The sequence below is a fragment of the Pseudophryne corroboree genome, chromosome 7 (assembly GCF_028390025.1).
Source record: "Pseudophryne corroboree isolate aPseCor3 chromosome 7, aPseCor3.hap2, whole genome shotgun sequence".
In the NCBI taxonomy this organism is placed as follows: Eukaryota; Metazoa; Chordata; class Amphibia; order Anura; family Myobatrachidae; genus Pseudophryne; species Pseudophryne corroboree.
Window position 1 is genome coordinate 313,063,282 of NC_086450.1, and position 15,184 is coordinate 313,078,465.

The window sequence follows — 15,184 nt, forward strand, 5'->3', positions numbered from 1 at the left end:
CCAAAGGTCAGTAAACTTACCGGGTTTCAATATTGTATTTTTGTGTTCCACTTATTGAATTACACCTTTAAGCTATTACTTTACTTTTGGGTTTGGCAGTGCATGTCAGTGCTGAGGAGTTGCGATGGTCCCACCAGGGAGGGATCACATAATACTTCTCTTAGAGGTAAGTGGGGTAATATTGCTGTCAGCTGGCATTGCTTTACACAGGCAAGCTCAGGAAAACTTTTCTGAAGTTTGTTAGATTGCATTACTGCAACATAGCCATATGGGGATGGTGGTTTGCTGCTACTGTATTTCAGTGCCAAATTCCGGAGATATCGGCAATGTCTATTGCATCATACACTTGGCAAACAGATACTTAAACAATGAGAATATTTATCAGGCTGAAGGGCTTGATAAATACTGTAGGCTCCTTAAGCTCATATGTTCAGCAAAAGTTATCTATCTTATAAGCTTTACTCCTGCAGTTGTATCTTCAAAATGAACAATATGTATGCACTTTCACATATATAAAAAATGTGGAAATGTTATGAATATTTAGATAAAAGTAACACTGGACATATCTAGAAGAAATTATGTAGTGTTAGGACTGCTGATATCGGAGAAGCCTTGACCAACTCAGCAGCTAAACATGTCTTTGCGAACGCATGTGACCAATTTCTCTGAAATTCTATTACCAGATACAGTAGCTTCAGATATGGTTACAGATATTTTTTAGTGTGCTGGGGGATAGCGGGGAGGGAAGGGGGGGGGGGGGAAGCACCCCTCTCTCTGTCTGCTGTTTGTTTGTGACCCCCTCCCCCTTTCTAGCACATGATATATAATTATCTCCAGGAATGATTGAGCAGCTGCCAATGTTTGTTTGCATTTCTAGAATATGTAAGTTACACTCAGCTCTTCTGTTTTATTGCTCATTAAAATGATTGCACAGTATTACAATATCTTAGAGATGCGTTATTGAAAACTAATTGCTAGTTAAAGATAAGCATTTATTATACTATAACTTTCCCCTCTACCGGGGAGCATTCGAGATCTCGGCTGTCCCTCTACCATGTGTGCTTTATTTAGGTAGCACCAAACGGTGCTGGAACAAACCCTAAACCTTTATGATTGTGTTCTATGAAGATGCTTGATCATTTAGTACTGCATCAAAAAGCAAATATTTGTACTAATCTGTGTGATGTGTATGATCTTGGTGTGTGGGAATACAGACACTTTGGATTTACTGTACAACATGTATTATTTTAACCTATACTACATGCTGCAGGTCCTGGAAAATATAGTGAATCCCTATGTACTGTGAAGAAGCACATCTCTTCCCGAGTACAGTCCCATCAGTCTTTGCTGAGTAGAACATTTTAATAGATTGCACTTCATGTCATTAAAAAATCAGACTTCATACCCCATTTTTAAGATCACTCAGTAGCGTATTCCCTCAACTGCTCCCCTATACAGCGTGCACTACCGTTACATAACTCTATACAAAGTTACTGTCTACAGTTTACAAATCACTTCATGTGTGGCTTAATAATGCAATGTACTGCAGCTAAAGCCTCAGTGTTGGTGGAACAGAAGCCTTTCTTCTTCTAGGGCTGGTAACAAACAAGCAGTTAAAAAAAAAAACTTCTCCATTTTTGTGCCCAGTGTGTGCAGGATTCAAACACTTGGAACTTTATTACTAATTATGCAGCATTCACAATGAATACTTTGTAACCCAAAAGCAACAACAATATTCCAAAACAGTCTACCAAAAGAAAAGCCAACCTGTATAAAATTCACCCGGGTAGAATGGAAAATTGAAATGTCATTCCCTGTAAATGTGAAATGTTTTTGTGACAATTGACATTGAATAAGCAGTTGCCATGATGTCACATCACTGCCACTTCCTCTAGTCTTGTGAAAGCATTATCAATGCAGGAGAGAGCTGATCGAGCAACATCTGCATATAAGTATTATTATTATTATTATTATTATTATTATTATTAATAATAATAATAATAATAATAATAATAACAACATATGTAGCTGGCATTATTATTACATGTAATCTTTTGATGCAAAGTTACCACCCATAGTATGCACATGATTCCTGTTATGTACCTGCTATGATGTACAGTACACACAGCTTTCCAATACAAAACACAGCTTACAGTTACTCTCACCTCCACTACAGTTAGGTGTGCATGCATGAGCTGGGTTATTGGCTCCAGCATGCACTTTGGTACTTGAAGCCAAGATTCTTGTTTCCAGTTCCTGATTCCACAAAATTATAACGTTAAAGTCAATTTAAAGAGAAAAAAAAAACAGGCAAACTTTGGAGAAAAACTGAAAAAAATGGTGTAAAAAAGAAAGAAATTATGATTTCAATACTTAAGCTTTTTTGTCCTATGGGCACCCATGGCTGACATCATCCTGCCATGATAGCCATGCTAGCTTGCACAGAACAGCTATCACAGTTGTCCATGATAAATTGTCACTCAGAATGCCCCCAGTGAAAACTATCCCTTAGGATAGCCAACCATACCCTTCCTCTGCAGTGATAACTAGGCAAAAGCTGTAACTCCTGTAAAAATGTCCTATTTTAACAGGATTTACAGCTTTGAGCCTTTGATAATTAGTCCCCTAAACATCCGAATTTGTATGCAGTGTTGCAGTCCAGGTATATACTGTACATGCGTGTAACTCTAAAATACTTCTATGAATCCTGTGCTGCATGTCTAGTCTCTGTAATCTGTTATCCTCTTCTTTGTAGTAATGTACTAAGCAAACACAACTGAGGCCCTCATTCCGAATTGTTCGCTCGCAAGCTGCTTTTAGCAGCATTGCACACGCTAAGCCGCCGCCTACTGGGAGTGAATCTTAGCTTAGCAGAATTGCGAACGAAAGATTCTCAAAAGTGCGAATAGAAATTTCTTAGCAGTTTCTGAGTAGCTCGACACTTACTCTGCCACTGCGATCAGTTCAGTCAGTTTCGTTCCTGGTTTGACGTCACAAACACACCCAGCGTTCGCCCAGACACTCCTCCATTTCTCCAGCCACTCCCGTGTTTTTCCCAGAAACGGCAGCGTTTTTTCACACACACCCATAAAACGGCCAGTTTCCACCCAGAAACACTCACTTCCTGTCAATTACACTCCGATCACCAGAACGAAAAAAAATCCTCGTAATGCCGTGAGTAAAATACCTAACTGTTGAGTAAAATATCTAAGCGCATGCACTCTGCGAACCTTGCACATGCGCAGTAAGTGACTAATCGCAAAATAGAGAAAATCGGCAACGAGCGAACAACTCGGAATGAGGGCCAGTATACAGTATCTGATTTGTAGATTATTTCTTATCAAATAGATCTAAGGTCTGTACAACAGAAGCATCAAATTCAGGAAGCTTCACACATACAGTACAGTAGCAGTCTCCTCTACTAAAAGTAAGATGGCCCATATAATAGGTATAATAGGTATGCTTAATGAGCGAGATGCGTACACTTGACTGAATTATTCTAAACACTTCAGTGCCAAAGTGGTAGGCAATGTGCCTGTCACATTATTAGGCCTTTAATTGTTTATGATAGTCAGTCTTTTTGGATCATGCCATATGCAGAATGTAAAGTGCTGCTTATTAATTTCACAGCGTAGTGCTTATGCACTATCGTGCACTGCTTATTTCAGCAGAAATATGAAAGCTCTTGATTTGAAAGCAAGTAGTTTGAAAAAGCATGGTTCCATATCAACAGCTCACAGTCAAGGTTTTTTTAAGCTGCTTTTGAATGTAAAAGGCAGAAAGTCCATCACTACAATGCAGAACCAGTATGATATCACAATAATTGACATTCCCTCCGGTTTTACCATATGGAATGTCCAATAACGCCGTGCTCCACTACCCAATGCCTTTGAGGGAATGGTGCCAGATTGTGGAGGTGAAACAACGCATTTCCTAAAGTACATGTCACACTAGAAGACACCAGTGCTGCTAAAGTTCCATAAACTGTTCTGCTTAATTGGTGAGTTGTCTCTCAACACTTCATTGTTCTAAGAAAAAATATGTAATAGAAGAATAAATTGTGACTTATCCCTGATGTTGCAAATCACTTTAGAGAACTGTGACCTTTCTAAAATCAGTTAACCCACAGCCATTTAGTTTTGCAAGGTCATGGGTCTCATTTGTGACTTACATTATAATAACTTTATAATTGACAGTAGGGGTATATTAGGTCATATGTTCATAATTTAGGTCATTGTTAAAAAAAAATCTGTATAGTAAATTCTTAATATTTTTATGGGCAAACAAACTCCTGCTTTACTGTGTTACTTGAATCACCCCCATTGAATCTTGAGCATGCAAGCATGAGAACTAAGGTAGAGTCTACTGTATCTAACAATTTCAATTAATTAAAGTAAAGGTTAATTGGAAATAGTCAAAGTGACTTTTTGTAAATTATATGATAATTTAATTGTTTTTGCTATTGTTTCTGTATTATATAATAACTATATGGTTAGCAATGACCCACAAGTATATTTAAAATTAAGGAGAAAACAGATTTGGCAGTGAGTTTAGATTTATTAAAATCCCGGTAAACTCTTCTTATTCTTCCTCTTCTTCCTCTTCACCTTCTTTTTCTTCTTTTTGTGAAAACTACCTTGGTCCATATCACATCTATTTATAGCCACTTACATAAGTCAATATAGTTATCCAAAGATCAGTGTTTTTAAGCATTTACTATTGTGAAACAAGCAGGAATAGAACATGTTATCCAGAACATTACAAAGAGAAGCAGATAATTGATTTTGATAATGCCATATCAGCAGGAGGGAATATCAACGGCCTCCTGGCAAAGTCACAGGGCCTTATGTGGTGCTGAAGAAATTTAACGTCCAGAAAACAGACATAATGAAATGCCGGAATTACTTGGTAATGTTAAACTGTACATACTGCATAGTATATTAAAATAAAGAGTAATAAAAAATATTTGCTGCACAAAGTTAGTGCTTTGTTGTAGAACTTATAACTTAATTAGGTATTTGGAGACATACACAGACAGATGGCTAGGTAGAAGTGCTAATCACAATTTTATGAAATGCGTTCATGATGGTGCTCTGTAATTTTGTTACCAATTAGATGTACTGTAGGTATGTAGTTTAGATTTAAAAACAGATGGTAACTAAGTAGTGGCAGGGCAAGAGACATGGAGTTCCACAGAGGATATATTGAAGAGGGGAGGGGGGGTGTAGGACTGCACACCCTAATTCTAAACATAATAAGAGGTGCTACTATGATGAGAATTGTAGTGCTACACAGAAAAAAGAGAATATGCAAGTGCACACACTAAGCACTAAGAACACTGGTAATCCAAACAATTATAATAAACTCTACAATTTAACATGGAGTAAAATTGGTGTTCTTAGCATCATTATTGGCCACCTGATGAGGTCAGCTGGTCGTGGTAGATGGACCCATATTTTTGGAAAAAAAGCTAAGAACTCCAATTTCAGTTTTAAATTACAGAGTTTATTATAATTGTTCTGATTGCCATTGTTAATAGTGCTTAAAGTGTGCACCTGTATTTTCTCTTTTTTCTGTGCGGTACTACAAGCTCCAGAGAGGAGTCAGACAGCTTTAATGTGAGAGTGCAGATGGAGATGCTACTGTAATGCAGAGAGACTACGTCATTTGAGATGTGGCTGTTTCAACTACAGTAAGCAAATTAACATATCCAACTCTAATGATTTTGTCAGGTGACTCTCCAATTTAAACGTAGCAATGTAAAAATTCACTTGTCTACAAAACATGCATGCACACATTCTAATCTCTATATATTTTCTGTAGTTGTCATAATAAGCAAGTAGCTAGCATCAGTGGCATATCTATAATGGGTGCATTATGTGCAGTGCACACCGGCCTCCGGGTCCAGGTTGGCCCACAATGCACACCCTGCACCCATTTATTGAAGAAAAAAGGGTGTTTGTGTGTATATATTGTACACTGGAAGGCAAGGCTTCCTTCCTCTGGTATTGGCACCCCTCCCATTTATCCTCAGGTGTTTTAATTAGCTAGGTTCCTGCATTTCAGATCACACATTGAAAGGGCACTATTTAGAGGTAAGTCCTGTATAAATTTATTTAATGTGATAGTATTAGGAATGTTAGGGACCCATGTGATGAAGTCACCTGGCCGCGGTACATGGGCCCGCATATTTGCGCAAATGTGTGCTAAGAACTTCAATTATACTCCATGTTAATTGTGAGAGTTTATTAAAATTATTTTTACTATCAGTATTCTTAGTGCTAGGAGTGTGCATCTGCATCTCTCTTCCTCCAACCCATTTATTGAATACTTACCCCTCTGGAGTCCCATATCATCAGCAGCAGTGCTGCACAAATCTCAGGGAAAATGGCACTGCGGCCAATGTGCTGCCAGCTAGAAAGGAGGGGGCCTAAACGGATACTACACACAAGACCCCTCCTCTCTTAAGACATCCCTGGCTTGCATTATAAGCTGTGGTGTGTGTACAATACTGCAGATAACATTAACTAGTGTCTCTTTAATGATACATTGTAAATGATATACAGTATAGTGAGCACTGACTGGCTTCAATAGCTTATGTTTGTGGCTAGCAGAATTTTTGTTTAATGTCAAATTGGCCAAACATTGCTGCTTTTGTACTTATATTTATTAAGTATTTCCCTTCTATGCTGATATAAATTGTACAGAGCATTTACATTTAGCTATAACATAGTACTGCATATTGTGTTTCTTCAGGAGACGCATTGGTTAGAGGATCCTAGAAATTCCTTGGCCCCTTGGATTGGAGAATGTATCTCAGCCCCATACCACTCTAAATCCAGAGGGGTGGCTATTCTCTTCCACTCCGCCTTGCAATACTCTATTAGTAGAAAATGTATTGATCCTGAAGGGAGATTCTTATTGCTAGATGTATCTATTGACAACACTGTATATACTTTACTTAACTTGTACGCGTCTAATATATCCCCTGACTCTTTTTTTGCAGTTCTTTTAACAACGTTCCTCACCTGGGGCAGCCACAACTTGATTGTTGGCGGGGATTTCAATTTGGTCGTCGACCCGTCCATGGACAGATCCAAAATAATACTCGCACTATCTCCTCTCTTAGTCACCTACTGCCCTCCTTCTGTACACAACTCGACCTTCCTGACCCATGGTGCATACTTCACCCTACCCAGAAAGAATTTTCTTTTTATTCTCACCCTCACTTATCTCACTCCCGCATTGACTATGGTGGTCATTCTGAGTTGATCGCTCGCTGCCGATTTTCGCAGTGCAGCGATTAAGGAAAAAAACGGCAAAAATGCGCATGTGCATGGTACGCAGCGCGCATGCGCTAAGTACTTTCACACAAAACTTTGTAGATTTACACAAGCTCGAGCGACATTTTTTTATCGCTCAAGTGATCGTAGTGTGATTGACAGGAAGTGGGTGTTTCTGGGCGGAAACTGGACGTTTTCAGGGAGTGTGCTAAAAAAACGCAGGCGTGCCAGGTAAAAACGCAGGAGTGGCTGGAGAAACGGGGGAGTGGCTGGCCAAACGCAGGGAGTGTTTGAGACGTCAAACCAGGAACTAAACGGACTGAGGTGATCGCAGTCTAGGAGTAGGTCTGGAGCTACTCAGAAAGTGCAGCAAATTATTTAGTAGCAGTTCTGCTAATCTTTCGTTTGCTATTCTGCTAAGCTAAGATACACTCCCAGAGGGCGGCGGCCTAGCGTGTGCAATGCTGCTAAAAGCAGCTAGCAAGCGAACAGCTCGGAATGAGGGCCTATATCTTTACTTCTACTTGCCTTTTTCCAAAGGTCACACTCACATCAATTGCTGACATTATCATCTCGCTTCAATATCTTTACATATTCAAATAACTTTGCCCTATCGCTCTTCCCCATGCTGGTGCTTTCCTGTCTACCTCCGCCACTTCACAGACTTCCTTCTGCACCTCAAACAGTCCTGATTCAATTATACTTTGGATAATAATGACCAAAGCTCAGATGCTCCACTATTTTGGGGTGCTGCTAAGGCGGTACATCTGGGACATAATATGTCTTACACTCACTCCAAAAGGAAAAAATTCTCACAATTACAGACACTAAGTGCATTGCTTACCTCCTCCTACCGGAAATATAAACAACACGACACCCCCACTCACAAGGAAGAATATCTTTCGGCCAAACTTATTTATGACACTTTTCTCACTGAATGAGCCCAACTTTCTTATGATTACCAATGGAATAGGTTTCATAGATGGGGCAACAAATCGGGCAAACTGCTGGCCAACCTAATTAAAGGACCCCGGTCCCGAACATGGGTGAACGCCATCAATATTTCAGGGAAAATGGTCTCAGACCCCGATACTATATGCGCTGAATTTATGCGTTTTTATCACTCCCTATATGCTAAGTGCCCTGATGATATTGATACTGGCCGCTCTTTTCTTGAGGAGGCTGATCTCCCCATCCTCTCCCAAAAGGAGAGAGACCTCGTGGAGAGCTCAATCACAGTTGAGGAAGTTGTTGACACAATTAAAAGCCTACCGAATAATAAAAGCCCCGGCCCAGATGGATTTGGGGCGGAATTCTACAAAATGCTACGAGATGATTTGGCTCCCACTCTTGCGTCCCTCTTTAACCATATCCTCACCTCCAAACGGACCCCACTAAGGCTTAATGAGGCTAAGATAATTGTTGTTGCAAAACCTGGTAAAGACCCTTCCTTACCTGGCTCTTACAGGCCGATTTCCCTCCTTAATCAGGATTTCAAAATTCTGACCAAACTAATGGCTAATCGCCTACAGCCATGTCTCTCTTGCATTATCTCACCTGCACAGTTGGGTTTCATTAAACATAGACAATCGGTGTGAAAAATTAGAGCTGCTTTGGCTGCTATCACCCACTCTCGTGCTCACGACATTGTAGACAATATTCTAATTAACCTCAATGCTGAAAAGGCTTTTGACAAGATAGCATGGTCACACTTGGACAGAGTCAGCATTTCAGGGAGAAATTTTGTTCCCTTGTCAATTCTCTCTACACTGACCCTACTGCGCAGGTGATAGTGAACAATATCTCTTCCTCTCCCTTCTCCCTCAAACGTGGGACTAGACAGGGATGCCCTCTTTCCCCCCTCCATTTCAATCTAGCTTTAGAACCCTTTATACGCTATATTATAAATTTATCTTTTTTTCAGGGTATAAATATAAGCACTCAAGAATTAAAAATCATGGCATTTGCAGATTACATCCTCCTTTTCGCCTCTAACCCTAAGCAATCTGTTCCAGCACTACAAGATGCTATAACACGCTTCTCTTCCTTTGCCGGCTTTTCCATCAATTATGATAAATCGGAGGCCCCAGCAATATTCCGCCAGGCCACTCTTGGTTGAAACAGTCCTTTTCCATTCCGCTGGGCTCCTACTCACATTATCTTGGTGTTTTACTGCCTTCTGATCCCGCCCTCCTTTACTCCTACAATGTCCATTCTGTCCTCACTAAAATCCAAACCAAACTCTGTCTCTGGCAAAATTTATCGATCAACTTCCCAGGTCGCTGTAATCTTGTTAAGATGGCAAGCTTCCCAAAATTGCTCTATGTCCTCCAGATGGTTCCTATTCTGCTCACAAAATCTGACCTTTCCCTTCTCAAATCGCATATCTCCAAGTTTATATGGACCAATAAGTGGCCCAGGATTAGTTTTCTCAAACTATCACAGACAGTTAAGTGTGGAGGGATAAATTCGCCAGACATAGAGCAATACAATAGGACATGTCTTCTTCGCTATGCTATGAACTGGCTCAGGGACACGAATGTCTTCACTGACTCATTACTGGATTCCCAACTTTGAGCCCCCCTATCCCTTAGTTACATCCTACATTCCAGCAATACTGCTCTGAAATTACCTTGCCTTGACAACATACTCCTGACGTCCACTATCAAGGCTTGGAGAATGTCTAGAAAGTCACTAAATCTCCACTACTCTCTCTCCTTGTTCCTCCCATTTACTGGCAACTTAAACTTCCAAGATGGCCGAGCTTCTTTCCCCTTCACTATCTGGTGCTCTGCTGGGATCACACATGTTCATAGCCTCCTTTACCCTATGAATCAACCACTCACTTTTGCTGAAGCGATAGCCAAATATAGCATTAGTCCTCGACACAAATTCTATTACTTCCAGGCCTCTCATTATCTACAGTCTGTCTTATCAAACCTACATAAATCAGACTTTCTTAACTCTTTAGACACGGTTTTATGCTCAGGCACATATTCCATCTCCACTATCTATGCCTTCATATGTACAGAAATTATACCTGCTTCTGACTTAGTTCATCTACACAAGTGGTCCTCCCAAATACCTTCCATGTCCCCTGAAGTAGTGATGGATAGCGTTGCTACATCTTTAAAGCTTATTCCAGCGAGTATCTATCAGGAAATGTTGTACAAGATATTACACAGAGCCTATATATGTCCAAAAATAAGTCACTTAATGGGTTTCTCTGACTCTGCGAAATGCACCAAATGTTCTGCACCAGTAGCTGACATTATGCACTGCTTTTGGCACTGCCCCCACATACTGTACAACCATTTTGGAGTGCGCTGCAAACATATAATTCTTCTGAGTTAGGTATACACTTTCAATGTACTGCCTCTTGGGCCCTCTTTGGTAATCTTCTTGATCAACCAAACATCCCTTCTCCAGATAAAAAATGAGTGGTGCTTCTCTCGGATGTAGGAAGAAAATCCATTCTCCAGCAATGGATACATAACTCTCCTCCCACTCTACCCATGGCAACTTCCAGACTGCTTTTCCTATTTATCATGGACTGGCTAGAGACATCTCTTAATAAAGAAATCCTCACTCCCAAATTATTTCAATGTTGGGGGAAATTTATACATAAGCTGCCCACTCCTACAAAACTAGCCATCCAACATAGCTTTCATCACACCACATGGTATTGCCATCAACTATTGGATGACAGACCCCCCATTTCCCTCTTATAACTCTCTACTATTGTTTGTCCCCTCCCTCTTTGTGTCTTCTCCTTCCTCTTTTGACGTCCTATAAATCCTCTTTAACCCTTCTTAAACTTCCATCTATGACACTTTCTTTTGCTATATGGATATCTCCGTTGATGGTTTGGCAGTCCCCCAGCCTTGGCAGGTATGTTTTTTTTTTCTATGTTTGTTTATTATTTATGTGCTGTGTTCCCCTAATGGGTAAATGCCTCTTTATATTCGCCTTTCTATTATCGAATCAGACCTGGTGTCGATCTCCTTTACTTTATTATTAAGCTCTTTGATGGTCTATTTTCTAAACTTTATATCATATGTTAGAAAATGGAAAATTTGAGGTGGCTTTCAAGACTATGCCTTCTCTATGCTTTATATATTAGAAAACACATTGTTATTCTTTTACATACGGCTATGTCTTACTCTTTTGTATATTGGGGGTAATTCCAAGTTGATCGCAGCAGGATTTTTGTTAGCAATTGGGCAAAACCATGTGCACTGCAGGGGAGACAGATATAACATGTGCAGAAAGAGTTAGATTTGGGTGGGTTATTTTGTTTCTGTGCAGGGTAAATACTGGCTGCTTTATTTTTACACTGCAAATCAGATTGCAGATTGAACACACCCCACCCAAATCTAACTCTCTCTGTACATGTTAAATCTGCCTCCCCTGCAGTGCACATGGTTTTGCCCAACTGCTAAAAAATTTCCTGCTGCGATCAACTTGGAATTACCCCCCATTGTACAATGTTCTTTGTTCTGAACCTCAATAAAATATATAATGAAAAAAAAACCCATAGTAGTACTGCAGTCTGATCTATTCATTAGATTTTCTAATGACTGTGTAAAATACTGCGTACTGTACTGTCCACCTCTTCATTATTAGGAGTGACAGCACTGAGTTACAGAAATCATCCAGGCAGTGGTTTCAGGTACAAGATCTCATCAAATTCAGCAGTAAGTTTATAGAAAGCAATTACAAAAGTGAGCATCTTGTCCCACTAATTGATAACTAAATGTGAAGTTCTCTTTTATGGGGGAATTTATAAGAGCTCAGAGAGAGAAAAAATTGGGAGAGACAAAGTATTAGCCAATCAGTTTCTACCTTACGTTTTACAGGCTGTGTTTGCAAAATGACAGGAGCTGATTGATTGGTTGATACTTTATCCCTCACATTTTTTTTCTGTCAAGCTTTAATAAACCCCCCTTAGTCACCCGAAGTGAACTCTCATAAAATGGTCCGATGTGGAACATGATGGATAATGATTAACTTCAGCACAGTTTTATGTAAACTTTCAACAGCCTATTGCAGGGTCATAACAAATGCTGTGTGACCGGTGCCTCTGCCCAGGGCACAAGGCCAAGGTGGTGGCACAGTGACTGTACCAATGACCTTTTGTGGCTGGTGGGATTCCTGCAGAGGAATTATGTAATTTAGAAATGAACATCAATAGGCCACGCCCAACAGCAATCTTTCTGCTCTTCAGACACTGTCCTATGACACCATAACATCACATGTGCCAGGGGCGGGAGTGCCTACCCAGGGTGCACTTTCACCCTGCCATTGCCCTTTTCTGTTGCATACTTGCCTACTCTCCTAAAGCATCCAAGTGACCAATACATTTTTGTGGAATCTGGGTATTAACAGGCAGGTAGAGAAGGATGACCACTCATGACCACTTAGGCAGTACAGATGGTGTAATGGTTAGCAGCATTACTGCCTCACAACACTAAGGTCATGGGTTCGATTCCCACCATTCCTCCCACAATCCAAAAATATACTGATAGGTTAATTGGCTTCTCAGAAAATTAACCCTAGCATGAATGTGTGTGCGCGCATAAATGTGCTAGGGAATATATATTGTAAGCTCCACTGGGGCAGGGACTGATGTGAATGGGCAAGTATTCTGGATTTCAGATGAACAATGGGAACAGATTTTGGGATCAACTAAAATAGCTACAACGTCTGTGAGGTACCAACAGGTGCATTTCTATGTGTTACATAGGGTTTATTATACTCCATTGACCATGCAGCAGGCAGGTATACGGGATAACTCCTTGTGCCCTAGATGTCAAGTTGATAATGCAGGATTCTGTCATTTATAATGGGAATGCCCACTGGTATATTCCTTTTGGGAGCTAGTTTGGGGGGATATTGGGGGGATATTCTGTACATGGCTCCATCACTGCCAGGGATAAACCCACAAATATGTCTATATTGAATGGGTGTGGTGGAAACACATTAATATGGAATATATAGTTATATAATGAGCCTCTACACATTGGCGAAAGTAATTATAGCGCGCGGATGGTTCTCATGCAACCCACCAGAAATAGTTAAGTGGAGGGCACTGGTCAATGAAACAATCAGGCATGAGAGGTTTATGTTTGCATCCAGGAACGCTTTGGATAAATTTAATGATAAATGGGGTAGATGGAGATACTCAAGGCTTGGAAACCAGATGAGTAAAATATGGAGAAACAACTGCATGACGCGTTCCCTATGCTAGAAAGGAGCAGGAGGAGAGGGGGAGAGATTTGATTATTTTTTTTCTCTCTGTGTTGTCGGTGAAGTATTAGTGTGTATGTAAAATACACTGAAATGTTTATAAGAAGCATATTGGTAATGATTATGTAAAGAAAAGATCAATGGAAAATAGCGGCACAGATCAGAAGAGAATATGCAATAATGATCACTCCTTTTTCACAAAGTAAAGATTGTATTTTAATTTATAACAATGAGTAAAAGGGGGAGGGAAGGGTAAGAAGGAAAAAAGAAAGGGAGGGGATGGTAAGGGGAAAGGTTGGATAAGAGGGGGGGGGGAAGGACTACGAAAAATAAAGGTGAAAATAAGGATATATAAATCAATTATCGGAAAACCGACACGGAATCACAATATATGTAATATTTGGATGGTATAGAATAATAAGCAAGTTCACAAGAGAGAGTAAAACTGTTTAGAATAGCCATGTAAGCAAAAGAGTAGAAAAACTGTGACCGTCACATTTGTACACTGGGCGGTAGGTGGAAAAGGTAGTAAGTTAATGGTAGATGTTAGATGCACTGCTACTCTCTTCTATTAGTATACATGGTAACTGATCTGTGCAAAGCAGTAAGCAACTAATAGTATGCAAAGGAGTTGAGCATAAAAGAAGGGAACAATATGCCAGGATGCTATGAAATGAAGCATATATTCATTGTAATGTATGAATGAATAATTGTAATTACAAGGGTATTCTTTTCTATTTCTGTCTGACATTGTATGTATTGCAAATTGAAAATCAATAAATAAAATAAAAAAAAAGAATGGGCAAACATTCTCTGAAAAGCGCTGCGGAATATGTGTGCGCTATATAAATAACTGGTATTAAATAAATAACCAATGATTCACAACAGCATTGTGTTGTATGGTGGGGTTTTTTTCCAAATTCATGGATGTCTACTTGGAACACAGTACCATTCCATAGGGATATTGTAATTAATAACAACAGGTGATTTTTGTTTTTATTATAAAATACCTTTTCTACAGTGTCTATGTCCGGCTGTTTTTAGTATATTTTTCACTGGTGCACTGCAGCTTAGTTGCGGTTCTTCAAGTGCCAGCATGCCCTGGCAGCCAGGGATAGCTGGGACCTGTAGTATGCCAGTAAATTACAATGCTAATTATTTTATTTAACTATATTATTAGACCCAAACTCACTGACCAAGAGGTGTGGGTTTTTTTTCTAGTGGTATAAGCACAGGTCAAGACCTTTCTAGGGCGTGGGTGCATTATTTTTGTAGAATGGGGGGGGGGGTTTAGACGCTTCTCATACCTTCATTCTCAAGATGTGTGGGATTAGCTACCAAAAAAAGTGGAAAACCAATATTGGGCCAGATTCAGAGTTGCACGCTAATGCTATGTTGTCTCATGCCATAGTATATTGTTAACCACTTAATGATTTTTTTCCCCAAAAAACTGCTCAGAAATTGTCTGTTTTTTTTATGAGTGAATTAGGTGAAGAACATGAATTTAACCTTATCCAAAATTATTTAGTTAAAAAAAATTAATATATTTTTGAAAATGTTTTTAATAATTTTTTTTCAAATATCAGAACATTGGTCGGGAACATCACGACTATCGTGACATTACTTTTTACACCCCAGACAGCTGCCAGGTA

The 15,184-nt window shown here is 39.7% G+C and overlaps 1 protein-coding gene across 1 annotated transcript in view; it reads right to left on the reverse strand.

Moving 5' to 3' along the window:
- GRIN2A (glutamate ionotropic receptor NMDA type subunit 2A) overlaps positions 1-15,184 on the reverse strand; it is a 995,689-nt gene that overhangs the window by 454,974 nt on the left and 525,531 nt on the right. The gene's annotated exons all lie outside the window — the stretch shown is intronic.